The 12,718-nt window shown below is 35.3% G+C and overlaps 1 protein-coding gene and 1 pseudogene across 6 annotated transcripts in view; one reads left to right on the top strand and one right to left on the bottom strand.

Annotated features, from left to right (window-relative positions):
• TCF12 (transcription factor 12) overlaps nt 1–12,718 on the bottom strand; it is a 352,686-nt gene that overhangs the window by 266,756 nt on the left and 73,212 nt on the right. The gene's annotated exons all lie outside the window — the stretch shown is intronic.
• LOC102734170 (GTP-binding protein 10 pseudogene) lies at nt 3,988–5,270 on the top strand (annotated as a pseudogene).

Genomic DNA, 12,718 nt, shown 5'->3' with positions numbered 1-12,718 from the left:
CATCTTCTTTATCCACTCATCTGTTGATGGACATCTTGGCTCTTTCCATAGTTTAGCTACTGTGACATTGCAAGCACAAAACTTTTTTTTTTTTTAAAGATTTATTTATGTGACACAGAGAGACAGCGAGAGGGGGAACACAAGCAGGGGGAGTGGGAGAGGGAGAAGCAGGCTTCCCACGGAGCAAGGAGCCTGATGCGGGGCTTGATCCCAGGACCCCGGGATCATGACCTGAGCTGAAGGCAGATGCTTAACGACTGAGCCACCCAGGCGCCCTAAGCACAAACATTTTTAATGAACAGAGGAAAAACAGTTCCATAAAAGAGATATTATATAGCTAATACTTTAAGAATCAGAATGAATTTCTAAATTTCTCTGAAAAGTTAGAGAACTGAGTATAAACTCACAATTAAAAAAAAGAATAAATGAGCCACACAAAATACGAATAATTGTTAAGTTCCATGTTTAGGTTTTAGTTGGATTTTTAATTATCAATATTCTGAGGAGAAGATGGAAAAAACTATGTAATTTTTCACATGAAGTCAGAATTGTAGTTTATTAAAACCTGGGAGTGAGAATCAATCCTTATAGAAATTTTATCACTGACAACAAAAGCTATATTCCTCATGAAAGGTCAACAGCCCATATTACTCCTCAAAATGAAGGGAGACTGATGCCTTACCACATGAGGAGCCAGAGCCAACAAGCTTTTAAGAAAGGGAAAAGTTCCATTTGATTCTACGTTTGCTTGTGAGACCAACCAATAAAGAGAAAGCTAAAAGCACAGAAGAGAAACAACATTATTTAGCTCCCTTTCTCAGTCTGCACAGGTACCCAAGGATCATCAGATTCCGTTGAACCTCATCATTCTCAGGTTCTGTATAGGCAAATTTTCCTACTTACTAAAATTTATTCATATACTGGTTGGGCTTTCAGTTATTCGTGGACATGTGCAGAGCCGCAAAAAATTGGAAATACCTGGCATGCATGTTCCCAGCTGAGGTCAAACAAAACCTTCTTGTTTTAGCCCTCAGACTATAAAAAAGCATCCTTCTTGCAGACTACTTAGTGCCATGTTTATTGGTTTTTTGTCCTTTTTGTTGGTGATTTCACTGTTCAAAATGCCTCCCAAGCCATTTTAAGTGCGTGCTAGTGTTCCTAAAGCACAAGAAGGTTGTGACATGTCTTATGGAGAAAATATGCTTAGTTTCAGGTATGAGTTATATAGTATTGTTGATCATGAGTTCAATGTTAATGAATTAACAAGATATATTAAGTCATTAAACAGAAACACACATAAAACATGAAACAAGTTTATGTATTGATTAATAAAAGTGCTGTGACCAGAGGCTTGCAGGAACCTAATTCTATATTTCTACTAGGAGCAATGGTTCATTATTCATTAACTTAGCATCTATGATAACTTTACAGAACATAACTATCTTGAATGAAAACGGACTATAGTTATCCATTACCCTACACCACACCACCTTTAGATTACCTCAACCCATGGAAAGCGGGGATGTGAAAGTTTCCAGAAATGAATAAATGTTCGTTAAATTTCTAATATAAAAGCCCTTAGGAAATAATCATGATCCTCTTCTACAAGAAAAAATTTTTCTAAGTATACTATTACTTAAGTAGTGATACACGCTGGAAGAAGTATAGTAGTTTTAACTGGTGAACTCTCAGCTCACTTGTAAATCCAATTCATTGACTAGAATTGATCCTCTTTTCTTAGATGCAGAGTTCATATTATCTGGTGGTTTTCCAGGTGTGAACATGATAAAGGATTAATCTGAATCATTCATTACCCACAAACTGTTAAGTATTATGTATGAGTAGTGCAGTGTGAGAGGATCTATAGATTATGCTTGTTTTATCTATCTGTTTAAACTTGAAGCTTTTATAGAGACATACTGAGTGGAAATTGAGTTTCCCTTTAGATTGACAGCTTGTCAGTCAAAAGAAAAGCTTTTAGGACATTCTCTCAAATCAGTTTTCTTTTCAGATTGGGATATATCTAGGACTCTAGAAATGACATGCTTGACTGGTAACTGTCTTTTGCTAGTTGAATACTCTGTGCTGTGTCAAAAAATACATGAAGGAATCAATTAATTGCAGGCAATCAACACTGGTGGATGTCAACACAGAAAGAAATCTCAGGTTTATGAATACAAAATACATGTGTTAGGTGGATTATATTTGTTTTAATAGACTTGACATGTTAAGTAATCCTAACATTAATTGTGACTGAATATGACTTTACTTGTGCTCACCCAGGGAGGGAAATGAGAATGCTATTTCTTTGAAGGCATATTTGGTTATTCCTCTTTGTGCTCAGTTTCCTGGAGAGTGAAAGAAGTGTTTATTTCTCAGGAGCATGTTGAACAGCCCCTTCCCTCCTTTAACTCCCCCCCCAACCCCCACCAACCCCACTATCACCACCATGTCTCTGCCTGTATAGCAAGAACTTCTAGTTTTTCTCTTTTGGAGCAACAGTGCAGGTCACCTTGTGCTCCAGGACTGAATTCTTTATGTGGACAAAGAAAACCCTATAGAAGAACTAGAAAGATATATACCTCAACCTCAACATACCCATACCCCAAAACCAAATCTCACTGGTCTCTCTTTTTCTAGAAACAGTTTCATATTCTCCTCAATCCAGTTATGCTAGGGTTGTTATTATATCTTCCACACCTGGACACATTCTTTTACTCCTATGAATTTTTTAAGGACAGTGGCAATCCTTACCTTCTGTCTTTTCCCTTGAACTTTTTTACAAGAAAGACAACTCACAGAACAAACCATGGGAACAAGTTAAAATAAAAACCAGCTATTCAATATTATGCACCTCTTGATGTTATACATAAGGACATCAATTATAAAGTTTTATTGACAAAAAATGTTTGTTTTAGGAAAAAAATGGGAGATAGTGGAACACATTTAATGATAGTTCAGGAAAAATCAAACAAATGCAGAATGTGAGACATTCTACTATACAGTTGTTCTGCTTTCTTTAAAAAGTTAATTGTAAGGGAAATATTTAAATTAAAAGAAACTGAAAGTATGTAGCAATCAAATGCAAAGGCTATTTTTTTAAACCCAAGAAAGACATTTTGGGGGACCAATTCATTAAATGTAAATAGGAACAGTGTTAGAGGAATTGCAGTTAATTTTCTTTGTCATGAAAAGGGTGATATGGTTATGTAGGAGAATAACCCTTTTTACTGAAAGGCTTACTGTAGTACTGCAGGCTGATTTTCAAACACCGTGAAACCTATAAAAATCGAAACAATTTTGTGGGAATCGTGGACATTGAAATATAAATAAAAGGATTAGAAGAATTACATGAAATGTAAAATTTATGACTAGAAAAAATATGGCTACAGAGGCATATTAAATGCACACCTACAAAATAAAGTACTAAGGTAGAATTTCAGCCATGGAAGACTAAAATGAAGAAACAGAAGCCAAGCCCTGGTTGAAGCAAATATTACACAGATGATACCTCAGTGGAAAGAATAATTAGGCTTAATGCACAGAACTAAAAATCATTAATAAAGAGATATAGATAATTAAAACAAAAACAGAGTCTGAAAAGTGGCACTGGAAAACCATCAGCTTCATCATCTTATTTTATCTATCTGAAGAACTGACTTTTGGCTTCACTGATTTTCTCTATTGAGTTCCTATTTTCAATTTCATAGATATCTAATCAAATTTTTCTACTTTTTCTTCTGCTTACTTTGATTTAATTTGCTCTTCTTTTACTAGTTTCCTAAGGTAAAGTTTACATTACTGATTTTATATCTTTCTTCTAACATACACATTCAATGCTATAAATCTCTAAGCACTGTTTTCCCTGCATGCCACAAATTCTGCTGAGTTGTGTTTTCCTTTTCATTTAGTTCAAAATATTTTTAAATTACTTTTGACGTTTCTTCTTTAACTCTGTTTTATTTAGAAGTGTGTTATCATTGAGTCCTGGCACATCACAGTGATGGTGCACTGCAGTTGCATGTGGTTCAGAAAGTATGGAAACTTCATTGATAACCTAAGACTCTTCACCAGAGGAGGAAGTGGTGGAATGGGTTACCATCACTTAGGTGGAGAAGGTGTAAAAGGTAGTGACGTCTGGGTTGTAGCCTGTAAAAAAATGACTTTAAAACAAAAACAACTTAAAGACAAATATCCTCAGAAACAGTTTGTGGCTGGAGAAGGAGCAAATAGTTGAGTTAGTGCACTGAAAGGGTCTAAAGGAAAATACTGTGAAATTCCTGTACCTGTGGGTATTTCAGTAACTGATGAAAATGGTAAAATTATAGGAGAGCTCAATAAAGAGAAAGACAGAATTTTGGTAGCTGAAGGAGGTCTTGGCGGTAAATTACTCACTAATTTCTTACCACTGAAAGGCCAGAAACGAGTCATTCCTTGACCTAAAACTTATAGCTCATATAGGCCTAGTAGGATTCCCAAATGCTGGAAAATCCTCTTTGCTAAGTCAGGCTTCTCATGCAAAACCTGCAATTGCAGATTATGCATTTACAACATTAAAGCCTCAACTTGGAAAGACTATGTACAACGATTTCAAACAGGTATCAGTACCTGATCTTCCTGGTTTAATAGAAGGAGCACTATGAACAAAGGAATGGCCCACAAATTCCTCAAGCATATAGAAGGAACTAGACAACTACTGTTTGTTGTCGATATTTCTGGATTTCAGCTTTCTTCCCAAACTCAATACAGAACTGCCTTTGAAACCATAATACTGCTTACAAAAGAACTCGAGTTGTACAAAGAGGAACTTCAGACAAAACCTGCACTCCTGGCAGTTAATAAAATGGACTTGCCAGGTGCTCAGGATAAATTCCGTGTACTGATAAATCAACTCCAGAGTCCTAAAGATTTTCTGCATTTATTTGAAAAAAAAAACATGATTCCACAGAGGACCATGGAGTTCCAACATATTATCCCCATCTCTGCGATTACAGGATAAGGAATTGATGAATTAAAGAACCATATAAGAAAATCTCTGGATGAACATGCCAATCAGGAAGACGATGCATATCATAAGAAACAGCTGCTTAATTTACAGATTTCCAATACAATATTTTATAGTGAGCCACAACCAAAGAATTCTGTTACTAGCCCCAGACAAATGTAATTTAAACCTATTAAAAATGATACCAAAATTATATTCATTTGAAAGTTTTTCCACGGACATGTATTTTTTAGAAGGTTAGTTATTATTAACCTTCTGCTATAAATGCTATCATTCAAGAACCATACCTTCTTGATTTGTAGTTAAGTGTACAGGTAGTAAAAAACTGAGACCTAAAAATGACAACTTATGGGCGCCTGGGTGGCTCAGTTGGTTAAGCGACTGCCTTCGGCTCAGGTCATGATCCTGGAGTCCCAGGATCGAGTCCCGCATCGGGCTCCCTGCTCGGCAGGGAGCCTGCTTCTCCCTCTGACCCTCCCCCCTCTCATGTGCTCTCTGTCTCTCTCATTCTCTCTGTCTCAAATAAATAAAATAAAATAAAATAAAATAAAATAAAAAAAGACATAGGTGTCTTTGAAAAAAAATAAAAATAATAATAATAAAAAAAATAAAAATGACAACTTATAATTTTATGGCCAATCCACCTATAATAAAATCCTCTGATATGCCTGTAAAAAAAAAAAAGTGTGTTATCATTGCTTATTATATACATTAAAAAAATTCCAAGAAGTGAAATAATTTACAAAAAGATCAAAATGAAAATTGGTAGATTTTATATATACGGAACATGTTTTCTCTCAAATTTTACTAAGTAGGTTGAATGACTATTCCAAATTAAAAACAAAATGAGCAAGTTTAGCGGACAATTACGAAAAGAAACATTTTAAAATATATTTTTAAAAATAATAACTGTACTTGGCTTTCACATGTTATGTAGAAAATACGACCACTGAAACCAGTGCTTTATTTTCAGCCAGAAACAAATTCCTGAATTTTGGTGCAATTTTGGTCTCTATCATTACCTTTCCTACTCATTTTCCCTAACTTCTATTTTTATTCTTCTTAAAATTTTATTAGGCAAATTGTCATAGAATGAAATTAACTCTAAAATTGTTGTGTGCAGGTATGAATGGTAACACATGTTCTTGGAGCCAACATCAAATCATGATAGAGAACAGTTACATTACACAAAAACACTCCGTCATGCCTTTGTAGCCACATGCTCCCCCTAAAGCTAACTGTGGCAAGGACTGATATGTTTTCTATCACTATAGTTTTGTCTTTTCAGAATGTTGTATAAATGGAATCACACAGTATTGAATCTTTAAAGTGGTTTCCTTTGTTTGTATACTGCATTTGAGATTCATTCAATTTGTTGCATGTATAAGCAGTTTTTCGTTTTAACTGCTAAATATTATACCATTGTATGGTTTGCCGGCATTTTGTGTAACCCTTTACCTACTGAAGGACAGCTAGGCTGCCTCCAGTCCTTTCCAACTATGAATACAGCTTCTATAAATATTTGTTTACAGGCTTTTGTGTAAACATAAATTTTCATTTCTCTAGGGTAAATATCGGAAGTGGAATTGTTAGGTCATAGGTTAAGTGTATGGTTAACTGTATAAGAAACTGTCAAACTCTTTTCCAAAGTGGTTATGCCTTTTGCATCCACACCTACAATGTATAAGAAGCTCCACTGATCTCCATCTTCAATAGTACTTGGTATACAATCAGAAGATTTTTTAATTTTAGCTGTTCGAATAGCTGTGTAGGGGTATTTATTTCAACATGGTTTTAACTTGCATTTCCCTAATGGCTAATGATGTTGAACATCTTCCCAGATGTGTATATGCCAAACTTTTATCCTCTTCAGTGGTATGTCTGCTCAACCTTATACCCATTTTTAAATTGGGTTGTTAGTTTTCTTGTGTTGAGTTTTGAGAGTGACTTATATGTTTCTGAACACAAGTCTTCTGAGAGATACATACTTGCAAATATCATTGCCTAATCTCTAGCATGTCTTTTTGTTTCTCAACATTGTCTTCTGTAGAGCAAAATTTTTATTTTTAAAACTGAAGCCCAATTTATCAACTTCTTTTCTGAATCCTGCTTTTTAAGTCATTGTCTCAGAACTCTGCCTAACTCCAGGTCGGGAAGGTTTTCTCCTGTTTTCTTCTAAAAGTTTAATAGTTTATATTTTCCATTTAGGTCTACAATTGGTTTTGAGTTAATTTTTATAGAAGATGGAAATTTAAAATGAGGTTATTTTGTAACACTGGGTTTGTTTTTTTTTTAACCTTAAGAAGTATGAGCTTTTTAAAAATCCTTTGTTGATAAGACTATCCTTTATCCACTGAATCTCTTTTACACTTTTGCCGTATTTGTGTGATTGTTCCTCAGCACTCTATTATGGTCCACTGATCTATGTCCCTATCTCCTCACAAATACAGTACTGTCTGCTTTACTGTAGATTCATAGTAACTCAAAATCAGGAAGTGTAATTCTTCTTCTAACTTTATTCTTCTTTTTCAAAATTTAGTTATTCTAGTTCCTTTACATTTTCATATAAATTTTAAAATCAGATTGCCGATAAACTGCTTGAGTTCTCACTGGAATTGTGTTAGATTTATAAATCTGACTGGGAGGATTGACATTTTTACTATTTTGAGTCTACCAATCCATGAACACAGTATGCCTCTATATTTACTTAGGTCTTCTTTGATTTCCTTCATCATTGTTTAGTAGTTTGCAGCACGTAGATCATGTACACATGTATATTTATATAAAAGTATTACATTCCTTTGGAGCAAATGTAAATTATGTCATTTTCCCATTGTACATTGCTAGTATACAGAAATACAACTGTGTGTGTGTTGATCTTGTATCCAGTGACCTTGCTAAAACCACTTATTCTAGGTCTCTGAAGATTTCTTTGAGATTTTCTACATTGACAATCATGTCTGTAAATAGAGACAGTTTTATTTCTTCCTTTCTAATCTGTATGCTTTGTACTTCCTTTTGTTGCTGTATGAACAATAAACAGGACTTCCAGTAACATACTGAATAAGAGAAGTAAGAGTAGACATCCTTGCCTTGTTTGTGTTTTTTTAAAGATTTTATTTATTTGAAAGAGAGAGACATAGCGAGAGAGGGAACACAAGCAGGGGGAGTAGGAGAGGGAGAAGCAGGCTTTCTGAGCAGGGAGCCCGACGCAGGGCCCGATCCCAGGACCCTGGGATCATGACCTGAGCTGAAGGCAGACGCTTAGCGACTGAGCCACCCACGTGTCCCATCCTGCCTTGTTTTTATTTATGGGAGAAAGCACTGAGTCCCTCATCATAATGTATAATGTTAGCTGCAGATTTCTTGGTAGGGTTTTTGGTCATTGTATATCTATTCTTTTTTGTGGATAATAAAATTTAATTTGCTAATCTTTTATTGAAGATTTCTGCAACTTTGTTCATAAGGTATACTGGTCCATACTTTTCTTTCTTCTTTCTCTTCTCCTTTCTTTATTATTTACTGTCATTGTCTAGTTTTGATATCAGGTTAATTCTGGCTTCATAAAGAGAGTTGGAAAGTGTTCTCTCCTCTTCTATTTTTTGGAAGAAATAACAGAGAAAGAATGTTATTTTATTTCTTCTTTAAGTATTTGGTAGAATTCACCAGTAAAACCATCTGGATCTGAATATTTCTTTTTTGGAAGGTTTTCAACTATAAATTCAATTTCTTTAATAGCTATAAGACTATTCACACTAATCTTTATTTTCTTGGGTAAGTTTAGTTTGCTAAGGAATTAGTCCATTTCAAGGAATTGGTCCATTTCATCTAATTTGTCAAGTTTACCTGCATAGTTGATCTTAGTCCTCCTACTGTCCTTTGGATTCCTGTTAAGTCTGTAATGATAGCCTCTCTTTCACTGCTGATTCTAGTTCTACATGTCTTCTCTTTCTGTCAATTTTGCTAGAAACTATCAATTTTATTAATCTTTGCAAAAAAAAAATCCCTCAACTTTTGGCTGTATTGGTTTTCACTACTGTATTTCCACTTTGAATTTTGTTGATTTCTTATTTGGGATTTATTTTATGTTCCTTTTTCTAATTTCTTGAGATAGAAACTTAAATTACTGACTTGAGGGCTTTTTTTCTAATATAATCATTGAATACAATAAGTCTTGTGAACACTGCCTGAGCTGCATAAATTCTGACATGTTATATCTTCATCTTTGTTCAGTTCAAAATATCTTTTTTAATTTCCCCTAAGGCTTCCTCTTTTACCCAACAGATTATTTAGAAGTCTGCTATTTAATTTCCAAGAACTAGGAGATTTTTCTTTTATCTCTCTGTTATTGATTTCTAGTTCATTTCCATTATGGTCTGAAGAACACTTTGAGTTCAATTCTTTTAAATTTATTAAGACTTGTATTATGACCAAGATATCTTCTATCTTGGTAACATTCCATGTGTATTTGAAAAGAATGTGTATTTTGTTGTTGTTTTTGAGTAAAATATACTATAAATACCAATTAGCTCTGGTTGGTGGATAGTGTTACTCGGGCATTCTGTACCCTTGATGATATCTATATGCTAATTTATCTATTCCTAAGAAAGAGCTGAAGTCCTCAACTATAACTGTTATCTATTTCTCCCTTAAGTTCTGTCAGATTCTGCTTCATGTATTTTTATTTTTTTAAGATTTTATTTATTTATTTATTTATTTGAGAGAGAGTGAGAGAGCACAGCAGGGGCAGAGGCAGAGGGAGAGGGAGAGGGAGAGGGAGAAGCAGGCTTCCCACTGAGCAGGGAGCCTGAAGCGGGGCTCAATCCCAGGACTCTGAGATCCTGACCAGAGCCGAAGGCAGACGCTTAACCAGCTGAGCCACCCAGGCGCCCCTGCTTCATGTATTTTTAAGTTCTGTTGTTAGATATGCATACATTCAGGACTGGTAAATTAATCCTCACATCAATGTGTAATGAACCTCTTTATCCTAGATGATGATCTTTGCTCTGAAGTCTACTTTGTTAGTACTAAAGCAACTACAGTTTTGACTGGTGTTTGCATGGTGTATCTTTTTTACATCCTTTCACTTTTAACCTACCAATATTATTACATTTGAAATAAGTTTCTAATATCATACAATGGCATCATATTTTATGTACTGACAGTCTTTTAACTGATGTTTAGATTATTAGCAATTTTAACAAAATTATTGATTTGTAAGAATTTACATCTACCATTTTATTATTTGTTTTCTGCTTCTTCCCTTTGTTTTTCTCTTCTCTGCCTTCTTTTGTGTTATTTTTTTAATATTCCATTTTAATTTATTCATTGTGATTTTAACATATCTCCTTACTGTGTAAGCAGTGGCTCTAGGGATAACAAAATATATACTTAACTTTTCAGAGCCTACTTAGAACCAATATTTTATCACTTCAAGTAGACCACAGATATCATATTTTATATACCATATCCACTGAAAACCACATCAGACAATGTTACAATTTTTAAACTGTCAAATTTTAAAGAATCCATCAGTCTGATATTTACACAGATATGTACTATTTCTGTTGCTCTTCTTTCATTCCTGATGTCTGAGTTCCCTTCTGGTATCATTTTTCCCTTCTGTCTTAAGTTTCCCTTCATCTGAATAAGTCTTTATGTCACTCTCATCCCTGAAAAATATTTTTGATAGTTATGGACAGGTCTTTTCTTTCAACACTTTAAGAGTGTTTTGCCTGCCTCTCTTCTCACCCCCGCCCCATGATTTCTGACAAAACTTCCTCAATCATTCAAATCACTGTTCCTCTAGAAGTAATATGTCATTTTTCTCTGGTTGCTTTCAAGATTTTTTTTCTTGCTTTTAGTTTCTGATTTATGATGACCTATCTGGGTACAGATTTCTTTGGGTTTATCCTGTTTGGGGTTCTTTAAATCTGTATGTTTACATCTTTACCTAAATTTGTGATATTTTAAGGCCATTATTTCTTCAAATATTTTTAGCACCACATTCTTTCTCAAAATGTCTTTTTTTTGGGGGGCGCCTGGGTGGCTCAGTTGGTTAAGCGACTGCCTTCGGCTCAGGTCATGATCCTGGAGTCCCGGGATCGAGTCCCGCATTGGGCTCCCTGCTCAGCGGGGAGTCTGCTTCTCCCTCTGACCCTCCCCCCTCTCATGTGCTCTCTCTCTCTCAAATAAATAAATAAAATCTTTAAAAAAAAAATTTTTTTTAAGAATTTATTTATTTATTTGGCAGAGAGAGACACAGCGAGAGAGAGAACACAAGCATGGGGAGTGGGAGAGGGAGAAGCAGGCTTCCCGAGGAGCAGGGAGCCCAATGCAGGCAGGGCTCGATCCCAGGACCCTGGGATCATGACCTGAGCCGAAGGCAGACGCTTAACAACTGAGCCACCCAGGTGGCTCCTCAAAATGTCTTAAAATGCCTAGCACTTTGTTATTTTCTCATAGTACCCTGAAGCTCTGTTCAATTTTTAAAAATTTCTTTCCTCTCTGCTATTGAGTCTTCCAGTGCTATTTTTTTCACCTATTGTATTTTTCAGTTCTAACAATTCCACATCTTTTTATATCTTCTCTTTCCCTACTGAGATTTTCTATTTCCATTTATTTCAAGAGCATTCACAATTGCTCACTGGAACATCTGTATAATAGCTACTATAACGTCTCTATCATGTAATTCCAATATCTGTATCATGATGGTATATATATCATCTCTTCCCGGGTAAATGAAATTTTCCTGGTTCTTTATATGCTAGACAATTTTGAATTATAATCTGAATATTTTAAATATGAAACTTTGGTTCTTGTTTAAATCCTGTGGATAATGTCAGTATTTTTGTTTTAACAGCTGATCGACATGGTTAGGTTCAGGTCACAAGTTCTAAAATGGCTGTTATGGCCATGGTTCCAATATCAGCTCAATTTTCAAAGCCTATGGTGTGCTATTTGAATTTGTCCACCTTGTATCATCCAATGAGCAGTCTAGGACTTAGGTGGTAGTATTTCTGGGTGAGTCCAGAAATTCATAAACAACTTCATAGTATTTTGTCTTCCCAAGTTTCTCCCTCTACATGATCTCAGTACTTTCCAATTCCCTGGGGCATTCCTTCTCATTTCTTCAGCGAGAATGCTGGGGCTTTAAGTAACCTGCTTGATCACATACTTCTGTTACTACACCTACTCTGGGGTCAGGCACTGGAAAGACAGAAAGAGGAAACAAAAAGTAACGAGGAGCTGTCAACTGAAGAGGAGGATTCCCATCCCTCACTGTTTTCACTGCAGGCTACTGCTGCAGTCTCTGCTGCCATTTCTACAGGGATACTTGGGACCATGACATAAGAGAACAGAGAAAAGAAAAAACGATAGACTTTCCATATTCACACTGAGCATTAGGAGTTAACTTTCCCATTCCTGGAGCCAGAACTAGTGGGCTTCTTTTGGAGCTCTCTTTGTCTATACCTAAGTGCCAACCTGTAGCCTTCAGACTGTGTTAAGTTCAGCCTCAGCGATAATGAAAGGAACGAAATGGTAAACTCATAGTCAGTTTGGTACTATTTTGAATTCTTGTCTTCCTTCCTAATCCATTGATTATTATTTATTCTTCAGAGTCCTGAAATAGCTGTTCCATCCATTTTGTCCAGGTTTTATAGATGCATTCAGTGGAAGAAAGTGTATATGCTTATCTACATAGCTGAAAAT

Source organism: Leptonychotes weddellii, chromosome 9 (assembly GCF_054177405.1).
Source record: "Leptonychotes weddellii isolate Sample4059 chromosome 9, ASM5417740v2, whole genome shotgun sequence".
NCBI classification, from domain to species: Eukaryota; Metazoa; Chordata; class Mammalia; order Carnivora; family Phocidae; genus Leptonychotes; species Leptonychotes weddellii.
The sequence above is the reverse complement of the archived record's forward strand: the minus strand, read 5'-3'. Positions and strand labels throughout refer to the sequence as shown.